This window comes from Alosa pseudoharengus, unplaced genomic scaffold (genome assembly GCF_046254945.1).
Source record: "Alosa pseudoharengus isolate Yale_2024_CS ecotype anadromous, Long Island Sound unplaced genomic scaffold, YU_APseudo_1.1 YU_APseudo_1.1_scf_13, whole genome shotgun sequence".
Lineage (NCBI taxonomy): Eukaryota > Metazoa > Chordata > Actinopteri > Clupeiformes > Clupeidae > Alosa > Alosa pseudoharengus.
The window spans coordinates 2,227,278-2,251,408 of record NW_027468598.1 but is presented as its reverse complement, the minus strand read 5'-3'; the positions used below and the strand labels follow the sequence as shown (position 1 = coordinate 2,251,408).

Sequence of the window (24,131 nt, the reverse complement as noted above, 5' to 3'; positions counted from 1 at the left end):
CCTATGTTTTCGGTGGTAACCCATTGTCAGTCAATAGTGAATGTAACTGCATATAACTCACTTGTCGTTGACTGACTCCTTGGTGAAGTTAGTTTCACTTTGCCAATGAGTTCAAATAATAGACGAGTGCAAATGTGTGAAGGCTATGCTAGGTTTTAGTAAAGCAAGAATGACTACTCCATACGGTCTCGCAAGCAGCCCCCTTCAAATGCGCTGTTGAATGCCAAAATACCGATGCATTTATTTGACATCGCGCGTTGCGCCGTTAAAGGTAATGACAGATGTCATTCTCATTGGTTTAAAATGATGTTACGCCCCAAACACACCCATATGACTGATTAAAAAGCCTAGGAACACCTTGTTGCGCCATGCACTCCACGTTTGATAACGAAACCCCTCCCAATGTGAACTGGACATCCTACTAAATTTGAATAGACTTTTGACGAGTGACGATGCACTTTAGAATGTCATGATAGGGCCCTGGGTGCAAAAGGGTTGTTCTTATGTTTCTTAATCAGTCATGGGTGTGTTTTTGGGTGTAACATCCTTTAAACCAATGAGAATGGCATCTGTCATTCCCTTTAACAGCAAGCAGCGCAACTTCAAACAGCGCATCAGAATTTTGATAATATTTGAAGGAATCTGCTTGCATGCGAGGCCGTATGGCACAGGGATTTGACTAAACCTTCCTTTCTAAAACCTGTTTGTGAATAGCAGAGTATAGCCTACATCAGGGGTCTCCAACCTTTTTGGGAATGAGGGCTACCTGAAGGACCCGAAATCATATGGAGGGCTACTCATTTGAAACAAACAAACCCTCGCCCCTTTTTTGCAAGGGTAATCCTCCTAAATAATAGGCCTATGTGATTTTTACATTTCAATTATCAATATTATGTAGGCCTATACGCCTTTTTATATATTAAGCAACTGTATTTTCATGTGATTCTTGAATAAAGCATTCAATATGAATTCAATATGCACTACCAACATGTTTCTCCATTTCAATTTAATTTCATTTCCATGGGGGAATCTAATCTAATTTTTTAAACTTTAACTTTTTGAGCAATTAATAATTTCGGTTACAATTTTTAGCATTACCCACCATTAAGAATTCAGAAGCTGTATAAGTTCTGACTTCAGTGGACAATTTGGTCGTAAAATTTCAATAGCAATCACCAACACCACCCTAAGACGCCTTTTATAGTTATCACACATCTGAAATCTCTCCATGATTAAGATAAAAATGATTTTGTTTTTTGCCAGGTAATGCACAGTCCTATTGCATGGCATGCATGCCACAAGATTTTCAGCGCTATTGCTACACCAGTAGGCTATGAGAGAATTGAGGAGGGAGATACGACAGGGGAAGAACAGCTATAGGAAGAAGATAGAGGAGCAGCTCCTACAGGAGAACATCAGTGGAGTTTGGAAGGGCCTCAAAACCATGTCAGGGCACAGCAGGGCAGTCTCCTTGGACATGGGGGGGCAGAAGGGGGCAAATTACTTAAATATGTTTTTTAACAGATTTGAGCAGCTTCCCACGTCCTCTGCTACTTCATCTTCCTCCCCCTCCCACATACGGACAGTTATTTCTCAGTCACTCCCCAGGGGGCCCCCTGCATTGCCCACCTCCCCCTTACCAATAGCCCCCAATATGCAACTTTCCAGCTCCACTTGGTCTTGCACAGCAGGACAGGTAGCGAAGGAGCTTAGCAGGATTAAGGTGCAGAAAGCCATTGGCCCGGATGGCATTAGCCTCAGGCTCCTAAAGACATGTGCAGATCAACTGGGTAGGATAGTGGGGCACCTATTCAACATGAGCTTGGAACTGGGGAAGGTGCCGCGGCTCTGGAAGACATCATGTGTGGTTCCAGTGCCAAAAATCCCACATCCCAAAGAACTGAACCACTACAGACCAGTTGTACTGACATCTCACCTCATGAAGACCCTTGAGAGGCTGGTTCTTGCCCAGCTCCGCCCCATGGTGACAGCAACTTTAGACCCACTGCAGTTTGCTTATCATCCTGGCATTGGAGTCGAGGATGCTCTCATCTATCTTCTGCATCGATCTTTTTCTCACCTGGACAAGCCTGGGAGCACTGTGAGAATCATGTTTTTTGACTTCTCCAGTGCTTTCAATACCATAAGGCCTACACTCTTGGGGGAAAAGCTAGAGAACATGGGGGTGGACCAGCACCTGACACACTGGATTTTGGACTACCTCACAGGGAGACCACAATATGTGAGGACAAAGGACTGTGTGTCAGACACTGTTGTCTCTAGCACTGGGGCGCCACAGGGAACGGTCTTGGCTCCGTTTCTTTTTACTGTTTACACCGCGGACTTCAAATACAACTCCCCACAGTGTTACCTGCAGAAGTTCTCTGATGACTCTGTGATCGTGGGCCTCATCAGGGAGGATGATGAGAATGAGTACAGAGATCTTATACAGGATTTTACGGACTGGTGCCTGAGGAATCATCTCCAACTTAATGCGGCCAAGACCAAAGAACTGTTGGTGGACTTCCGTAGGAAGGGACATCCCCCATCAGCACCAGTGATCATTCAGGGAAATGAGATTAAGAGGGTGGCATCTTATAAGTACCTGGGTGTTCACCTGAACAATAAGCTGGACTGGTCTAACAACACGGCTGCACTCTATAAAAAGGGCATGAGTAGGCTGTATCTGCTGAGGCGACTCAGATCTTTTGGGGTTCAGGGGGAGCTTTTGAGAGCATTTTACAATTCAGTGGTGGCATCAGCCATTTTTTATGCAGTAGTATGTTGGGGGAGTGGCATCTCAGCTGCCGACAGGAGGAAGTTGAATAAACTCATTAAGGGGGCTAGTGCTGTTCTGGGATGCAAGCTGGACTCAATAGAGATAGTGGGAGAGAGCAGGATGGTAGCGAAACTGACATCTATGCTGGGTCACGAGCGTCACCCAATGCATGTCACTCTGTCAACACTGAGCAGCTGTTTCAGTGACAGGCTGCTACACCCTGTGTGTAGAAAGGAGAGACATCACCGGTCCTTCCTACCCACGGCAGTTAGATTGTATAATAAACACCACCCCAATAGAGCACAAGGCACTTTAGAACTACTGGAGATGTTTTACTGACTACTTTTTTATACAGTTTTATACATTACACAAGGACAATGTAACTATTCTTAAGAACTGTGGGTTCCCATTAGAAAAGGTTATCCTTGTTGTTGTTGTATTTATTTATTTTTATTTAGCATTAGTGCGTAGTAGGATGATAAGGACTGTCTGTTACTGTGATAAATGGCTGTACATGGTGGTTGTGCTTTCCCCACATGAGCTCAAACAGGTATGGTGCTGGGAAGCATGCCCAAGGAATGTGTATTTGTGTATGTGTATTTGCTGCATGTCCTACTGAAGATGTATGGGGGGGGGGTTGTCTGTAAGTCTCTTTTCCTTCATTGTCTTGGACGCTGTAACAATGCAAATTTCTCCCTTGGGAGACAATTAAAGGATTATCTTATCTTTAGGGCTGTCAAAATAACTGATTCATTTCGATTAATTAATTTGAGAAAAAATAACTGATTAAAAAAATTTGTGCAGATTAATCGATTCTGTATGACCTTTGACCCCGAGCCGTTCTAGTCAGTAAAAATTAGACTGTAAAATGAAGGAGAGAGAAGAAAACGTGCTGCCTGGATCATTGATTGGAACATTTACTTTTAAAAAATGGCCTGATGGTGTTGATAAAAAATAAAGTGTTGAAAATAAAGTCCTCTGCAATGTCTGCAGCAAGGAATTTGCATATCACCGGAGTTCATCAACTCTATAGTCGCACATCAATGCAAAGAAATAAGTGTTGACATTGAGGGGAGTGTTAATTAATTTTCATTGTGTCCCCTAGGTCAGTGTTTTTCAACCACTCTGCCGGGGCACACTAGTGTGCCGTGAGAGATCATCAGGTGTGCCGCAGAAAATTACCCAAATGTCACTCACTGGTCCAGAAAAGCAACTGTTGTATCAAAGAATTTATAACCACATGCTCTCATTGATTGTATGATTGCACTATTTGTGGTATGCAAGCATTGTACAACGGGGGCCCCATATCCAGTATTCACAGAATCATCACATATCCAGTTCATAACAACAATTAAATTAGATATAGTCACCTACAAATGAAACAGAGGGCGCTTGTTTTATTGAGCAGGTCTTGCATAGAAGCCATAATAAGGTCATATCTGTGTATTATTTGAAATTTTAGGCTATGGTATGTTTATTTTTTCTTCACACAGGATGTTAGTGTGCCGTGGGACATTTTAAGTGTCAAAAGTGTGCCGTGGCACAAAAATGGTTGAAAAACACTGCCCTAGGTTATATCTGTGGCCTGAAATGCCTTGGAAAATAATAGTTGATAGTGAGCAAAGCAATGATCCTTGATTAACGTTACTGCCCGGACTTCTGCATGGCAAGAATATTGGGTTGTCTCAAGCACTGTTAGATCTGACACAAACAACAATTGACTATGGGAACATAGTGCACCCCCATGGTTTCTAAATTTGTGCCATTCCAAAATACCTTTTTTTCTTTAGCAGTCAATTTAGCAGAATCAGCATATTAATTAATGTCAGTATTACCACCTAGGTCTGCTGTGAAAAAATGGTCCTTCGGCTCATATCCGTATCACAGGTTTGGGCCAAATCAGTGTTTTGTATTTTAAACGCATCTTCTGACTTCCGGTTGAGTTGCGGAAATCGGACCTGGGACAAATCTGTAAACCCGTGATAAAACAGCATTGCTAGCAGAGCAGAAACCTCTATCAGGTGCAGATCTGGCCCACAGTCAGATACCCTATGTGCGCTACTATGTACGGGTCCGTACCACACACAATAAGCGGACCCGTATTGCATATGATAAGCAGATCTGGAACAGGTCAGTAACACAGACTCTATACGGAACTGGGCCAGTCTTAGCCCTTATTGGAACCAGATCCGTCAAACGGATCCAGACCAGATTTGGACCGATGTGCGTTTGGACGCCGGATCAGGTCCATTATGCAGATCCGTGCCGGACGCTGTGGTAGGTGTGGCCCAGTTCCGTCCCAGTGTATGTTTGCTATCTGGGGGATCTAAAGGCTTTTATGCGGATCCGGCCCAAATCTGGGTTTATCTGGGTTCTCAGCATATTCGTCGGCTAACTTTTCAACCTTTTTTGAAAAAGCTGGTGATGGAGTTAGCTTCGCGAGCAGCCACTATAGCTTGGCGCTTACCTTTGGCATGGCTAGTCAAAGCTGCCTTGCCCATGTTTGATAGGCTATGTCAAATGTTTTACTGCACAAGATACATTTAGCTTTCCCTGTGTCCTGTACCTTTTCCAACCACGATTTGTATTTTTCTAGGTGAAGCCAGATATTGTTAAATGAACATCTTCCAGGCATTGTGTAGGTTTGTAGGACATTCCCAGCTAACACACAACTAAACAGCCACGTTGCCTATAAGTTGCCAGTTGGTCACGGCCAACTAACATTCTGGCAACCTTCCTGCAACGTGGCCACAACGTTGCCACTATGAAGTGGCCATTTGGTGACTTGAGCAACGTTGCCACACTGACACAGGAGTGTTGGGTAATGATATAATCACAGGTGTTTTGTTTGGTTGTAACCTCGAGGTTCTGAGGCCGAGTGGCGAAGGTAACAACCCTGCGATCACAAATGCTGTGTTGATTCAATACATTAATTCTGCCACCGACTAATTAACCTTAAAACACCAGATTATTCTATTGACCTGGGATATTCCCACTTTTGGGAATAGCTGTCTCCTGTCCAATAAGAAAACAAATAATTCCATAGAACCCAAATGTTGTATGAAATCATAGCATGAGAAAATAATACCAGCTTAATTATAATTCAATTATTATTGTATTCACCAAATTATTCGATCAGCAAGTAGGCTAAGTGGTGCCAATCCAACATCAGTTCATATGTCAATTAAGTGTTGCAAGTTTTCTATCAAGCTGTTGTCCTTAAGCCGTAGAGATGCTGGTTCTGCTGTCGCAACTGATTCAGGGTTATCAATGTTGCCTCCGGTTGTCTCCAAAATGGTGGATCGATCCCTCTTCAGTTCGTTCCCTGGAAAAGAAAAAAAGGTAAGAATGTCTTAATACTTTCTGTTCACACACTCACAGTTTAATAAAATATCAAGCGAAATGAAAAAGTGTGCATAGACAGCTATACAAGAACAATTGTGTCTAGCTAGCTGAGTTTGACTGCTCCAAAGTCCTTTTAGGCAAGTCCCTCCACTCGGCAGTCATATTGCAACGCTTTTTGGGTACTCATCGGGCATCCTATTCGGCAGAAATACGCATGCACAAGGCTTCACGACACCGGTGTGCTCCAGTGGCGAGTTCACAACACACGATTGGCATGATGTCTGCACAACACAGCACATAATTGGCTCAATGTAGTCACATCACACCACATGATTGGCTCAATGTATACACATGTCGACATTTTGGCGAAGAAGGGGTGGGATATGTGTAGACAACGCCATTGGCGTTACAAACTAACCCCATGCATTTCTATGGAGGATTTTTTGAGTGCTGTCTCCTCATTTGAAAGTCTCTGACTGATCTTGTTTTTATGCCTGTAACTCTACTCTACACCAGATGTGAGGAGTACCACCATGCTGCCCTCTGCAGCCTGTGCATTGGTAATGAGGAGACCAAACATTGTTAATTCGAGCTTGCCTTTTAGATGTAACATTAGGTTGAGTCAATTGTCTATGCTTACCTAAATCTTATTTTGCTTTGACATTTTTATTTGCATGCACAAACAAAGTCGATGGAGAGGGGTGAAGGTGTAACCCACCTAAGCATTGGTTACTAAACCCAAAATTAGTTGCCAATGTTAAATAAATAGGTACATGAATTGAATAAATAACAAAATAATTAAAAATCCAGAAGGACATACGATTTTCTAGTCAACGGGAAATGCTTTTATTTTGACAAGCGTGTTGCTTGGATACCAGAATTCGTTTATTTTACGTTCTACTCGATAACGTTACACTTGAATAAATAGGCTTTGAATCAAAACCTTTTACTCCTTGACACCTTTCTATCGTGAATCATTTTTAATACCTCTTAAGTCGTTTTACTATTTCTACTTTGTCCTTAATCTTCCCTCATTGTTTTCACGTCTTTATCCACTTCTTTTGAACGCCGGTGAGTAATTTATCTGCTAGCAAAGATTGTTAAGGCTAGCGAGTGATTAGCATCGCGTAGCAGCAATTACATTAGAATGGGGCTAGCATGTAGCATGCTAGGATAACTTTGAGCTAATTGAGATTTACGTTTACTGTACTGCTTTGTTACTGTACTTTACTGTACTGTAATGTTAGTGTTTTAATATTAATATGATATGTGAATGTTATTGAATATGACAAGTGTAATTAGTAGATGGTGTGCTATGATTTTATATGAGATATATACAGTAACGGACTCCCCAGAGAAGACGTTAGTTTGGCATGTTCTAAGACACGAGCTAGTAGCCTGTGTGTGTGAGATGAAAGTGGAACCCTTTCTCTCATGGTTGGTGACCGAAAACGTTGGCATGTTGTGCCTCTCTTAATGGAAATGTTGTTTTCTGTAGCCCACACTACTAAATTTGGAGGCAGCAACCTGAAGGGGAAGGAGAAGCTGCCACTGCTCGGAACCCGGAGTATGCAGCACAATAAAACGTAAGTAAAACTTCGGGACAGTCTGCACAAATTCAAAAAAAGTGCAGCTCTTACCTGAAAGCTAAAGGTTTTCTTCTTTGCTTGCAGGCCCGGCAGCAGCAGTAGGAGGAGGGGAGGAGGAGGAGGAGGAGCAGCAGCAGCAGCACATCAAGTCATCGGCAGGAACTCCCAAATTAAATGAATTTAAATAAATGGTGTAATCAAATGTGAAATGTCGCTCTGTTCTTCTTAAACCAAGTGAGTGGGCAAATGAGGACTGCATCTGCAGATCCGCCCAGAGCTGTTTTTTTAACATCCTGACAACATTCTGGCGACCTCCAACATGGGTTTCAATGTTGCTATAAAGTTGCGGTTACGTGGCCATTAAGTTGCAGGAAGGTTGCCTGCATGTCGCCGATATGTCGCGGTAATGTTGTCAAATAACGTGGCGGCAACATCAAGGCGTCTTTCACTTTTCCGGTTGCCGCCACGTTGGAAATTAACGTGGCGGCAACGTAAACATTGGTTGGAAAATCACGTTGCGGCCACGTGATGGCCACGTTAGTGTGTTTGCTGGGTTGTCACTCCATCTGACCTAAAAGCGAAAGTAATACCGTGAAACACACGTAGTCCATGAGCCAGGGCCCCAAATTTGGGCCATCGGTATCATCTGGGGGGACAAATGCTATCATTGTTTTTTGGCAAGGTATACACCCCTAGTACTAGAAAAATCACGATAGCAGTGCAGGGGTGGTAGCGAAATCACTTTTTTCAGCTCATGAACCTACCCACCCCCAAAGATAAATTCCGTTTTTAAAATCTGGTGTATATCTTGTTTGTGCTCATGGTAGGGATATTGTCAATATTCCATAATATGGTGCTTGGTATCATTGGAAAGGGGACCTTTTAGGCTTTCATTTAAGCCCAGTGCTGAATCTGTCTGACAAACACAGACGTCACATGACTTCTTTAAACCAGAAATAACACACATTTTCTCACAATTTCCGCCTAAACTGTATGCTTTCTTTTATCCCTGTGGCTTGAAAGAACACCAGGGACACAAAACTCAACAACTTCAATACTCAAGGCACTCCGATGATTCAGAAAATGTACAATATATACAATATAGCCATACTATTTATTTGTGAGAGCCTTAAATTAGACTTGTGTGGCCAGCACAAGTCTTCAAAATAGAATGGAGCCAATAGAATGGACAAATAGAATACCCTATTAGTCCAGGGCCAAATGTTCTAGTTTTTGAGATACCTCCACCCAATCATGTTTATATTTTTGGTATGTCTAGTTTATGAAATGGATTGTTGTATAAAAATATTTTACTGGACAACTAGTTTTTTGGATGTTATTTGAATTTGTCACATATATCTTTGAAAGTAATGATCAGAAACACCAAATTTGGACTGTATGTTCCCAGGTCGTTGGCCCATACAGTGAATTGTTAAATTAACAAAAAACAAAAAAACACATTTTTAACACACACACACAAATCACAAAGAGGGTCTGATCAGATTTAGAATCGTAGAGGCCTCAGATTTACCATTTATAAAAAAAAATCTGACAAATATGGGTTTTGTTAGGTGAAAAGAGATTGAAATCAGAAACTAACAGAGGCAGGCAGAGTACACAGCTTCATTACTTGAGTAAAAGTACAGATACCCTTTGCTAAATTTTACTCAAGTACAAGTAAAAGTACAACAGTCAGATGTCTACTTAAGTAAAAGTACTGAAGTACTTGTTTTTTAAAAAGTACTTGAGTATCAAGAGTACAAAAGTAGCCTACATTTTCTAAATATTGCATTACTACTGCCACAGTGCTTACATTTATGTACAGAAACGTCCTACATGGAGTTATGAAAAATGTTAATGTTAATACCTTGGAGAATGTAAAAGGAATTGAAAGTAAAATCAAGTCATTTTCATCTTTTTACCATGTTGCCAGGGATGGACAGTATTTCTAATACATGTATTTAAAATACGTATTTCAAATACAAAATACTATTTTGTAATTGAAACACTTGAAGCGAAAACTATCATTACTGTAACTTGTTCAGAAAATTGAAATAGTCTGGCGAGGTGGGGCCACGGGTTGGCACATTCCCGGGATGGACCTGCTGCGTCTCCATCCATTGTTTCGTCCATGGTTTCGTCTCTTATCTAATTCTGACCATGGAAAGCTGAAGGTGATTGCTGATAGGCTGTCCCAGTCAGTGGTGCCTGCACAATCCGATCATGTTTGAGAGGGAAACAACAAATTGAGGGTTTCCGAGATTTCTCTTTTTTCCTTTTTTTTTTGGAAGAAGTAACGGGTACTCACGGTTATGGATAGAAATGTAGTGGAGTAAAGAGTACAATATTTGCCTCTCAAATGTACTTGAGTAAAGTCATGAGTACTCCCCAAAAATGATACTCGAGTAAAGTACAGATCCCTCAAAATTGTACTCAAGTACTGTACTCAAGTAAATGTACTCCGTTACTGTCCAGCTCTGGAAACTAACAACTATACAGTTAAATATTATACCATAAATCAATGTAATTTTTTACATGAACATATCCCTTAAATATATAAATAATTTAAAAAATATAAATTTTGGCTCCTGCAATACCAAATTGTATCATATGCAAGGTCATGTAGTGTGATATTTTTATCCAAAGCGACAAAAAAGGGAACAATAAAGGTACAGTGCGACTAGGACATGTTAGTGTAGCAATAAGCACTACTCGCATAGAATGGGATGACCGTTCAATGCTAGATTAAGCATGCCCAATTGTTTGTAGTGCTAGCAGAGGAGGTACCCTCGAAAGAGTTGGGTCTTCAGGAGGTTATTGAAGATAGTGTAGCACCCACCTGGGTGATGCACGGCAGCCATTATGCGCCAGAACGCTCACCACACACCAGCTTGAGGTGGAGAGTGAGGGAGTGAATGAGCCAATTACAGTGGGGGATGATTAGGGGGCCAGATTGAATGAGCCAGGTTGGTAATTTAGCCAGGACACCGGGGAATCCCCTACTCTTTGGGATAAGTGCCATGGGAACTTTAATGACCACAGTGAGTCAGGACCTTGGTTTAATGTCTCAATCGAAGGACAGCATCTCTAACAGTACAGTGTCCCCATCACTGCACTGGGGCATTGGGATCGATCTTTTTGGCCAGAAGGAAGAGTGCCACCTACTGACCACCCACCAACACCACTTCCAGCAGCAACCTAGTTTTCCAAGGAGGTCTACCATCCAAGTACTAACCAGGTCCACACCTGCTTAGCTTCAGTAATTCAGCTAAAACAAGGTATCCGTTGGTCTGGCTGCTGGCACATTTAAAGAGGCCCTATGCAACAATTTTAGCAAAAATGACCTTAATTATGCAGGTTGAGAGTCGTTCTGATGGTTCTACAACACTTTTTGGGTCGTTTGGTGGGTGCTTCGTCTCCCCCTAGTGCTTCTCCGCGGAAAAACCGAATATGCAACTTTCTGGACCGGTCCGAACACATCCGGATGTAACTCGGCGGAAATACTCGAAAATTTAGTCAGATTGTAGTTTCTAAGAAGACTGCAAAACGGACTCCGACTTGGCTTTGTTGCTGTTGAAATTGTAAGTGATTTGATAGTCTCTTGAACAATGTGTTTGCTCGACCGTTTCATTGTGAGCCCTACGTGTTTAGCTTGGTTTATTGATGGCTAGCTCGCTAGTTAGTGGGGGTTTAGCGAAGCAGTCACTTGCTACCGAAGCTGCAGGGGGAGCTATGTCGTGAAAAATGCGAGCCCAAATCAGGCAAAAACCCAGAAACAGCGAAGGAATAACCAGACCTGCATAGGGCTTCTTTAACAAGTGTCCTGTGAGGTAGGATTCAAACCAGTAAAGTGCTGAGCCAGAGATGCCCATGTTTGAGAGTATGGAGAGAAGGAATACAGTGGCTAACCATACCAAAGGCTGCTGATAAGTCAAGCAGGATGAGGACCGAGCACTGATCTGTTGCTCTGGCTTCTTTTAAGGCTTCTGCCACAGACAACAGAGCTGTGGAAAGCTGATACAGTATGTATACACAATGGCTAGCAGAACTACAGCAACACAGCTACCTTCCTGAAGACCCAGTGGCAGACATCCAAGAAAGGGTCTCATGCATGAAGAACTGGACAGGACCTGGACTAGACATGGTCCATAGCTACTAGAGACCAACCTCCCTACATGAGCGTCTGGTAGTGCTGCCGCGATTAGTCGACTTAGTCGACCTAATCGACCATGAAAATTAGTCGACGGCAATTTTTTTAGTCGAAGAGTCGTTTTACTATTGACCGCCTATTTATTTTTGGTCTCACACGGCTGTAATGTTATATTAACTCTATGTTATTAACTCTTGAAAAGTACAATGACTGTCTTTGGATGTTAAACAGGCTACTAAGACTTTGGTATGTTTTAAACCAGTGTTTCCCAAACTTTTTTTCTGGCGACCCACTTTTTAAAAATGACAGACCATCGCGACCCATTTCACTTCAAATCTACCCTACAACCACCAATATTGTTTTAGGCCACAGGTTCTCCAACTTTTCTATGCCTCCCCCAACCATACATTGCTATAGGATCCCTGCTTTGAACACGGGTGTGTTGTATTTTGAGCACCATCAGCGTGAAAAGTTGGAAATGAATACTGAAAAGATACGTTTTAATGCGCATCCGAGAGTAGGGGAAATTTTCGCATGTTGTGCAGTCGTCATTCGTCAGCATAGTAAGCTGTTCCTGTATTTCTACAAAAAATGTTGTAGGCTACGTTGCGTTGCAGACAAATGGGTCCATAACACTGACGTCAATTCCAATGTAAACAACAAATAACTCAAGTTGTTATATTGTATTGTTGTATTATATTATATTGTATAGTCGTTATATCAGAACAAGAGGCGTTTGCGCAATAGCCGGAAGAATGCGCCTTTACTTTGGAGTTAGCGAGGTAGAAAACGAGAGGAATAGTGTTTAAAATGCCCATTTAAATTGTAGACTATAAAGAAAATACAGAAATAAGAATGTGAGGAGGTTGCTATTAACTTTAAAGATTGCATCTGCAATCGAAACTGTATGCAAATTGAATGGCCTTATGTCCGGTCTATGGAGGTCTGCTTTAGTTGACAGCGTGGTCACTAGATTTGAATCGGTAAAGTTGAGGAGCTGGTATCTATTAATGTTCGTGCAAATAGGCGGATTCATGTCCCTTGCAGTTTGCAACTGCGAGGAACATGGCGGGCGCCCCACAGAACGGTTTCATTTTGAGAGGTAGATGTCCATGCTGGCACCCCCTCTGCGATGCGTTCGTCCCCCAGTTTCATGCGCCAGTTTCATGAGCTTTTATGACCGTGACTGTGGTAGTTAACAATACATCCTAATAGAAAACTGTTAGCTTTCCTGGTATCAAATGACATCAGTTAGGCCTATAACACAACATAAATTGTGCTGGCGACCCAAATAAAATCTCCTGCGACCCACCCGTGGGTCGCGACCCAGACTTTGGGAAACACTGTTTTAAACCCCACTATGCACGCAAGTGTTAACTTCAGCGCAATTAATTATTAGGCAGAGCTAAGTGGGGGGAGCTAAGCTAGTAGGTTACGCTAGTCCAGACTCTGACTAATATAGTAGCCTATTGTGGAAATTGAAATAAATGAAGTGAAGTGTCTCACGTTGACAACGCAACGGCGTGTCATTACTGTAATTCATTCATACAAAAAAACGTTAAACCGAACATGCCGCCGCCCGTGATATCAACAATCAAGGTGCGCGTCATTTCCCATGGTCAATAAGTCACGACGCATATTTTTTAGCGTTCAAGCCAACTGATAAAGTGAAGTAACCTATGTGGTAAGACGCGCAAAGTGCTGTAGCCTACTTGTTTTGAACATGCTGATGTTAGGCTCATTTGCAAAGTCCTCAACTCCTGTCGCCTTTCAAAGTCCAGCGTTTCTCAAACTATGGGCCGCGCGGACCAGCACCGGCCGTAACGTGGACATTGCTGGTCCGGAGCCGCGGAGTGAAATTATTCCCGGGGCTTCGTCTGATAATTTGCTGCGCAATTGATCAAGGAACCGTGGACCGACAGAAAAAGAAAACAAACTTTTCTGCAATCAGAATGAATTACTTGCTAATTTGGTGTCATCAAACATAGAGGCATACAATTAAATGGTGGTATGAGCGTTCATTCAATGCACGAGAGAAACTGAAACCACTTGATAACGTTACATGCACTATTTTGGATTAGCTAAAGGTGTATTGGCGAGGATGCAGGACAGTCCCACCCTAACAATCGCTCAAACACTCCACCTGCAAATCAATATTGATGGCATGCCACTTTTTAAAAGTAGCAATAACCAATTCTGGCCAATATTGGCATTAATTGAAGAAGACCCAGACCAAATTCCCTTCGTTGTGGCATTATACTCTGGGTTTAAAAAACCATCAAATTTGGCAGAGTATCTCTCCGATTTTGTGGAGGAGATGTCAGTCATCTCCTCAAGTGGTGTTATGTACCAACAAAATCACAAAATAGTCATTTCGGCCTTTGTATGCGATGCACCAGCAAGAGCATTCCTCAAAAACATAAAATATCATAATTCGTATTACGGCTGCGAGAGGTGTGTTCAGGAGGGTGTTTGGTGCAATAACAGATTAAACTTCCCTGAGACAATGGCGGCACCACGTACAGACGAGAGCTTTAAGGCCAAATTACAAAGTGATCACCACAAGGATGGTGAAAGTCCCCTCACTGACATCAACATTGGCATGGTCTCCCAATTTGTGCTCGATTACATGCACTTAGTGTGTTTGGGAGTAGTGAGAAAGCTCATTTGGTTGTGGATGCGAGGCCCACTACCCACAAGAATTGGCAACCGAACAATAACATCAATATCACAAAAAATAGTGGAACTTGGAAAAAGCTTGCCAAAAGAGTTCAATAGAAGAGGGAGATCCCTAACAGAGGTGGACCGTTGGAAAGCAACTGAATTTCGGACATTTCTTTTGTATACGGGTCCCATTGCTCTCAAAAACGAACTGCCTGATGTTATGTACGATCGATCACTTCCTCCTTCTGCATGTGGGCATAACCATTCTATGCAGCCCACAGCTGTCAAAAACATACTGTGATTACGCCGAGAAGGTGATCAGAGTCTTTGTCCAAAACTTCTCTGTGATTTATGGCGATTTCATTGTGTACAATGTCCATAGCTTAATCCACCTGGCAGACGATGTCAGAAAATTTGGCCCCTTGCAGAGAATTTCTGCCTTTCCTTTCGAAAACTTTCTGCATCAACTGAAAAGAAAGATCAGGAAGCCAAACCAACCTTTGCAGCAAATTGTAAAACGCATCGCTGAACAAAAACTAAACAGCAGTGTCAGTCAGTCAGTCAATGTCAGTCCAGTGTTGCACAGTCTACTCTCTTACTACACCTGTCCCAAATTTTCTTTATCAGTCCATGCGCCTAACAACATAGTTTTGAGTGGGCACAGCATATTCAGAATTGAAAAAATGTTCAATGCTGATGGCTGCACACAGTTTTTGGGACGGAAATTTTTAAACAGACAGTCATTTTTCACATCCCCAGTTGACTCCATCAATTTGAATATTGCTTTTGTTCAAGGACTGTCTGTAGAGGTGCTGGCTTTGTCAGAGAAAACCATTGATGCCAAAATGGTTGCAATGCCTGTCAAACATGGCTTTGCAATATACCGACTGAACCATACATAATAAATAAATAAATAAATAAATAAATAAATAAATAAATGAGTTAGTTAGTAATAAATAAATAAATGAATGAATGAATGAATGAATGAATGAATAAATAAATAAATTAGTTAGTTAGTAATAAATAAATAAATGAATAAATAAGTTAGTTAGTTATTTAGTTAGTAATAAATAAATAAATAAATAAATAAATAAATAAATAAGTTAGTTAGTTAAAGCTAAGTTCATCTGTTCATCATTTCAGTTTACAGATCATGTTCGCAATTGTACTGTTTACGGAAAAGAATGAGGTTGAAGTGGTGCCCACAAGCTGGCTGAGTGTTGACCAAAAAGTGTCATTCTGGCCACCATACAAAAGTATGCAACGGGGTAAGGTGGCTGTCCAGAATCAGGAGGATCCTGATGAGACATGGGGGGAGTTCTTTGTCAGGGTACTGAAAAAATATGGTGAGACCCTCCTGTAAACAAACACAGAGAGAAAGAAAGAGAGAAAGAGAGAGAGAGAGAGAGAGAGAGAGAGAGAGAGAGAGAGAGAGATAACATGATTCATCATAATGCAACTTCATTTCATTTCTATACATGCTGCAATATGGTTCATTGTTTAACAAATGTTTCCCTCAAATACAGATTCTTATGAAGCGGCCAGGAAGAAACTGGTGAGGGCCACCAAGAAAGACTCCCTCACTTCTGAGGATGAAAGTTTCAGAAGGCCTAGAATGTAAGAACCGTACAGTACACAAATTAACAAAAGTCTAAGATTCACTGATGTTTTAATACCTGTGGTGTTGTCCTGTTGTCATACTGCAGGCCCTCTGCCAAAGTGGTGGAGCAGTCTGAAGCTCTACCTCAGCCACGCCATTCCATTGCCAACCAGCAACCATCAAAACAACCAGCGAAACAACCAGTGAAACCACCTGCGAAACCACCTGCGAAACCAGCTACCTGTACTCCAGCCTGTACTCCAGCCACCACCGGTGTTTTCATCGGTCTTGAGTGCTCCCACTACCTCCTACTCACAGCCTGTGACAAACACATTCGGTACAAAACACTTTGCTGGTCTACAACATGACTGATGATATCATTTGTGTAACATAATCATTGAAGTCACAACACTTTCTAAAGCAATGTGAAATGTTTCTGTTTTTCTATTAAACCTTTCTTACCTATAGAGCGTGACCAGCTAATTTTCAGGGCCTTGGAGGAGATAAAGGCGCAAGTGCGCCAGAACACCCTCCTTCTCCAGGCCCTGGCTAAGAAGCAGCCAGCACAAGCAGCGCCCTCTCTACCAGAGGAATTCACATTCCCAATTCAGACACAAGAACATCTGAGGAGAGTGGAGAATGTGTTATTAGAGAAAACACAGGAGAAAGCTATGGTATGTATTTGACTACATTGATGACCACAACATGGTGAAAAATTTCACGATGGTTGAATACTTTGGAACCAACTGCATTATGTTTTGTCAACAGTACACATTCTATACAGTTAAGAACAAAAGTATTCATACCCCTGGCAAATATTGATTTAATGTTAATTTTCTCTTGACCAATATGTTTGAAAATGACACTTCTACATGGCTAAAGGTTGTAAGATAATGTGGTAGAATCAGTTTTCATATTTTTTGAACATTTTTATGAAAAATGGCATGTCCAAAATTATTCATACCCTTTTTAAATAATCACTGGAAGCATGTTTATTTGTCATCACAGCTCTCAAAATGGTTCTCATAATACATACCAAGCCTCTCAATGTCTTCACAATGATTCTAGACAGCTAGCCTAGCCCCGCCCACCTAGATCTTATTTCAGGGAGATCTAGTCTGGAAACCTAGTTCATAACCATTTAAAAATCAAGCAAAAGCTATATTCTTTGTTCAGGTGTGTCCTTATAAAAGGTTAAGCAGAGTTGTGCATGTTTTGAGAAGAGTGATCCATGATCAGCATCCATGATGACCAAGTGGTCCATTTTGGGATGTGCTGCAAATGTCAACCATCAAAACACCATATCCACAGTGCAGAATAGCTATTATAGAAATTTATTAGCTTGGGGTGTTTTTTTCCAGACAATGGGACCTGGTGACCTTCTCAAAGTAAATGGTAACACTAAAACAAGGGGCTACAGTAAGATTTTTGAGGAAAAAAAATCAGGCAGTCTGCCGAGAAACCTGTCCCAATAGGCGGCATCGGGCCATTAAACCACACAATGATCCAAAACATACAGCCAAACAAGGCTTTCCAGTCATTATCTAAAAAAGGTATGAATAATTTTGGACACAAAATTCATACATATGTAAAAAAAAAGATGAAAATGCTTCTATTTCTGATTCCATGTTTCTACCACATTGTCAAGCAACCTTTTGACATGTGGCAGTTTCATTTTCAGTCAGAACAAACATATTGGTCGAGAGAAAATCAACATTAAATTAATATTTGCCAGGGGTATGAATAATTTTGTTCTTAACTGTATAAAATCTATATACATCTGAACATTTCTGTTCTTATCTGTAGACAACACACCTTACAGCACTTGGTGGGATGAATGCTGGGGACGCGGTCAGGAGAATAATGCGTCACCTCATCACAGACACACTGGCAACCCAATACAATTGGCTTGGCCGAGGAGGCCAAAAGAAGGCTTTTGCAGCTTTAAAAATCACTGCAGCTATAAGAGGTGTCTGAATGCCACTGCATTGCTGTCATTGTAAAAGAAAAATTAAATACAGTGTGCTTAATAGACACTTTTTGATTATCCTGGAAATAGTGCAATGATCAAGAACTGTTACCTGTTCAGGTGCTGCGGCAGCGCAAAATATCACTGCCAGCGAGTGCGACAGCCACATTAAGAACTGGCTTAAGTATAGCAGTGACCGCAGTGGAGGGAGGAAGAGGAGAGCTGAAGAACCGCAGAGCCCTGTAATCGGTATGTTACAGACCTGAATAAGAAGAGGGAAATCCAAAGACATAGTGGCAGACATTTAAGTATATGCAATGGGTCATTCCAGGTTAAATCATCTAAGGTTCTTGCTGCACCATCTCATATTTTGTTAAAACATTGTCTTAATCAAGAATGGGTCCCAAAACCAAAAGCCTGTAAAATATTTCTGTTCAAATCCTGTCTTTATCACATTCATATAATTGTCAGTCCTTAGAATTACTTCAGTTTTGTAGCTTGGAATTCACATTATCTAGGAAGCAATGTTTGAGCATTTATGATAAGTATTATTCATGGGCACTACTATTTCGATATATGATGGCGTCAAAATAGCTATTTAGAAGTATCATCAGTGTCTCTACACATGAACTCGAGCATTGAGAACATTGTTCGTGTACACATAGTTTACTAAAAAGAAAGGTTTTGGACATCTCACTCCTTGGCTGGCATGATGGTGGCGAGCAGAAAAACCAAGTTTTTAAAAACCTTTCTTTTAGTAAACTCTGTGTACACAAACAATGCGCAAGTTCATGTGTAGAGACACTGATGACTTCGATCAAAGTTTGATGTTGTGTCGAGCCTTCTTGGTGTTTTAAAAATAGCTATTTTGATGCCATCATGTATCAAAATAGTAGTGCCCCTACGATTTCCATTAAAAAAGCCATTTGACCCGAAAACGACGACAAGCTAAAAGTGGCGCTTCGGACGTAGGCTATAATTATGCTTTTAAACTAAAGTTTGACTAGGGTACATTCACAAAAACACCCTAGGATGCATTCTGGCCAGTTACGCTTTAACAGCCCCACTGATTTTTGTGTTCCTAGCCTAGGCTACTCCACCAATTACCAAAAAATGCAACCTCGTTTAATCTTCATGCGCATTTGTTGCAGAGACACCGTGATTTTATATCATCCAAAGCCCAGCTACATTTCTTTGAAAGACAATGATCTTTAAACAAAGCAGGCTACCTACAGTACATAGATGGCAATATCAGTTGTGCTTTAGACTGACAGAAAATACTGAGGCAAAAAGTCCTCCCCAAAATAGAAATCTCTCCGATTTTCTATTAGCCTATACATGGCGGTACTCGGGACTTTCAACAACAGTTGCTTATATTTCTGTATTATACCAAAAACATAAATGTATCTATGTATTTTAATTATTCCAAAGTAGCATAGGCTACAAAATATGTCGAGCTATGTGCTACATTTGAAGAGTTTCAAAACGCCACCATTTTAATGAATTTTCATAAATATTTTTTTTTACATTTTGTTTTCCAAATAATTTCAGTTGAACTGTAACTGGGTGTTGTTATTTGATATATCTTTACTCACTCAAAACAACACAATACACATTAAATAACCTGACTTTAATGTTTTAAAAAATGGAGATAGCGTTTTGGAACCAAACTCTTCATTTCTTCACACAAAAGTAACCAAGTTTAGCTTAGTCTTCTAACCTTATTTTAAGACAATAATTAAAAATCTTACCTTATCACATGTCAAACAGTCACCAAGTGTCCAGTGCCCTAGCTATGGCTAATCCTAGGCCAAACTGACCTAATGTCGCGTGGTTCATGCAAACATCACGTGCATTCATTCTCAGGTAACATTTTGTCGCGTGGCTTTAGTAGGCCTGTGCATGCTGTGCATTTCACGATTGATTGCAATATGAAAATGCTATTTGCAAATGGAGATGCATTTTCAACTAAAAATATAGCCTAGCATGCCTCAATACAACGCAATTCAGATCGTTACAACGTTAAGCGCATTTTCATATAATAGATGGGGACAGTAAACATTTTTTTTTAAATAATTTAAAAAAAACATTCTTACCTCCTAGGCCTAGTTTCAGTGATAACCTCCTAAATGGGCAATCTGTCACTGATGGTTGTCTCCTTTTCTCCACAGCTACTCAGCGCCAGCGTCTGCGTCAATTGGAATTCAGTGATTCGGATTCCAGCGATTCTGACTCCGAGTAAGTAAAGAAGCACATATGGCAAACCCCACATACTTTGCATTGTTTTGATAAATGGATCGATGAGCAAACTCTTTTGTTTTTCCAGAATAGTTCCATGATCTGGAGGAACCGGAGCAGCTCACCCCCCAATTCCTTGTTGGTGTTTTTTTTTTTATTATTTATTAATTTATTTCTTTGTTATTTTTGTTATTGTCAATAAATATTATAAATAATATTAACATTTATAACATATTGCCTGCCTGTCTTGAATTAAGCAACAAGCCCCGAGAGGCCACTGGTTTTTAGAACAGCTGTTAGGCATGATGCGCAATTGCGGAAGCAATCATTTCCATACAGGTTTGTAGGCTACTGGAGAACAAGTCATTGCTCATGATAATAAAAGTATAATGTTCATTCATTTTCACGGTATGGACTAGCAATGGAAAATAAAAACAAAATGTTGGCAATTGGTTATAAGCCAACGTTTTGCAATAAACGGATTTTTGTAGGCCTATTGTGACGCACGACGATTTTCTCCGTGCCAACGTCAAAACAACGTTACCCCACCGGACAAAATGAAGTTGGCACAACGTCAGTAAACAACGTCATGCCAACGGATGATATGCCGTTGTGCCAACGTTGTGCCAACGTATGCTTGCTATCTGGGTTGGTAGCAAATCTCCAATTCAACCTATTGGAAAGCTATTTAATTATGAAACTACATTTAATAGAACAATGTGGATTTATGCAACTTCCATAAAAACAGAGCACAGACTATAATACACTATCTAGAGTACTGTATAGTCAAATTTGAATAACGTGGCCAAAAGCTTGTGGCATAATTAAATATGTAAATATTATTTCCATTTGCCTACCAGTATATGATGCTTGCATGAGGGAAACATCCCAAAACGATGACACCCATATAATTGCTGTTGTTTTGAGAAGTATTTATCATGCAACCATGCAAAAGCAATGGAATTATTCTAATTATATTTTACATTAGTAAAGCAGTCCTCTGATGTGCATGTTTTCAAACTTTTTGTGAACAATGTTAGCACTTTAAACACTGGCTGCTTTGTAGTGCATGTATAACAATATAGCATAACAATAATAATTGTGATGTGATATAATGATAATTTGATGGGGGGTGGGTTCATGTAGGTGGGCCCTATGACCCCAAAGTATGCCATGACCGGGCCTCAGGTCAAAGAAGTTGTCTATGTCGGTGGCAACACTGGCATACAAATAAAGTCTATCAAAGGTCTGACATTACTGTAGATCTGAAGGTAACATTTTAAATGGGTGGTTTTTTTTTAATACATAATGTTTTTGAACAGTTTACTTACAGTAATACAGCTTCTAACAAAAGTAGGGTGATATATATTTTACGTTTTCCCTTTAGTTGAGTTCAAAATAAAACATACAACAAAATAACAAACACTTGATTTAAAAAAAAATTGTCGTTTAGATTAGTCGACTAATCGAAAAATTAGTCGAAAGATTAGTCGTTAGAAAATTAGTCGTTAGTGGCAGCACTAGCGTCTGGCCACACATATGAACCAAATACTGAGTGATAGAACCCACCCTGGATGGCTGACTGAAGGGTAAACAGTCCTGATCCTAAATGACCCCCAGAAGTGGGCAACCCCATCCAACTACAGGCCAATAACATGTCTCTGTACAATGTGGAGGCTCCTCTCAGGCATCATAGTGGATATGTGGTAGAGTACCCGAGTGGTGAAGGAGAAATCAGGCAGACAGCAGGTTAAAGGTCTCTTATGGCTAGGCTACATACCACTATATAAAGCAGACCTGACCGCAGGACTCACACCAGTCCCTTACCGTGCATCACAAAACTTTGAACCCCTGCATAGAGAAAAGCCAGCGTTCAAATGGCCAATTAACTAATTACTTCCGCCGACACCGGTGAAGTCTAAACACCCAAAACGGGCACACCGCCCCTACCTGGCGGACATCTAAAGCAAACGTCATGACATCAAAAATTACCATAGCACACCCCCAAAAACACACATGATCAAATATTAAGCAATGCTCCTTGCATGCAAAGGAATGCACCCAACACACTGAACACGCATAAATAATAAATTCATGAAATTGACATAACATAGATCATTAATTAAATAATAATCAAATAACCATAGTGCGATGTGCTGCTGAGGCGGCACATCAGACAATACATATACAAATACAGTAGAGCACAGAAAGGGATTGGCAATAACACCAGAGGAGCCAAGCAACAGCTACTGGTGGATAAAGCGGTCTCCAGAGACTGCCAGGCTAGACAGACCAACCTGTGCACTGCCTGGATTGACTACAAGAAAGCCTATGACTCAATACCGCACACATGGATCCTGGAATGCTTGGAACTCTACAACATCAAAATGACAAGAGCCTTCATCAAGAACTCCATGGTGCTGTGGAAGACAACCCAAGGCCAACTCTGAGTCCATTGCCAAGGTCACCATCAAGTGTGATATATACCAAGGGGATGCTCTGTCACCACTACTGTTCTGCATAGGCCTAAACCCACCTGAGCCAGATCATTGACAAGAGTGGCTATGGCTACAAACTGCGAAATGGAACCACAGGATCTACAGCAGTGCCATCAGAATGACATTCAGGCTAGACAAGTGTGGTAGGATGGTAACAAAGAGAGGTGGTCAGAGGGGATAACACTACCAGAGGGCAACCTAGCAAATGTGGGGGACAGCTACAAATACCTTGGAATGCCAACCAAGAGGACGTAGCAAAAAAAGGTGCTTCTGCCAAGTATGTACAGAGGGTGAGACAGGTCCTGAAAGCCAGCTGAATGGGAAGAACAAGATGCAGGCCATCAACAGAAACACCTTACCTGTCATCAGGTACCCTGCAGGCATAATAACCTGGACAAAGGAAGAGATAGATGCCATTGACATCAAGACAAGAAAGCACTTTACAATGCATGGAGGGTTTCACCCCAAGTCCAGCGTCCTGAGGCTGTACACTAAGAGGACTAATGGGGGCCGAGGACTAGTGAGTGTCCAGGATGAAACAACTAAGATCCACCAATACATCCAGAAGATGGCCCCATGTGATTGGATACTTAGTGAATACTTCAGGCAGCAAACACCTGAAAAAAAGGAGTGTGAGGAGGAACCCTGTACGATATGTACCACCGACAGATAGAGGAGGTAGCTGACATTGAGAAATCCTACCAGTGGCTCCATACAGCTGGACTGACAGACAGCAAAGAGGCACTGATCATGGCAGCGCTAGAGCATGCCCTGAGTACAAGAAAAATAGAGTCTGGGGTCTACCATGCAAGGCAAGATCAAAGGTGCACGCTGTGTAAGGAAGCCCCTGAGACAGTCCAACACATAACAGCATGATGCAAGATGCTGGCATACATACATACATGGAGCGCCATAATCAGGTGGCTGGGATAGTATATAGGAACATCTGTGCTAAGTATGGGCTGCAGTCAAAATGGGATACACCTCCAAAGGTGGTCAAGAATGACCAAGCCAAGATACTGTGGGACTTGGAAGATATACATTGCTTATATATATATATATATATATCTTCATAAAACCACTACATTTGAATTCAATCTAATAGCAAAGTATCTTCAAGAAAGCATTTTGAATGAAATCTATAGTATCTCCTTCCCATTTTGAATTTGCACTTTTCTTATCCTGTCCTGTATTGTCTTATGTATTTTGCCATTGTTCTTCGATGTTACATTAGAAATGAACAAGTTGTTTTATTGCTCAATTTTGTTTTGTTTTGTTTTGAAAGCAATTTAAAATAAA

The 24,131-nt window shown here is 41.1% G+C and overlaps 1 long non-coding RNA gene across 1 annotated transcript; it reads left to right on the top strand.

Moving 5' to 3' along the window:
* The first annotated feature begins 7,059 nt into the window (after positions 1–7,059).
* On the top strand, positions 7,060–7,832 carry LOC143121025 (uncharacterized). Its single transcript, XR_012986362.1, has 3 exons — positions 7,060–7,195; positions 7,623–7,710; positions 7,798–7,832. It is a non-coding gene; the product is annotated as an uncharacterized LOC143121025 (long non-coding RNA).
* Positions 7,833–24,131: the final 16,299 nt, after the last annotated feature.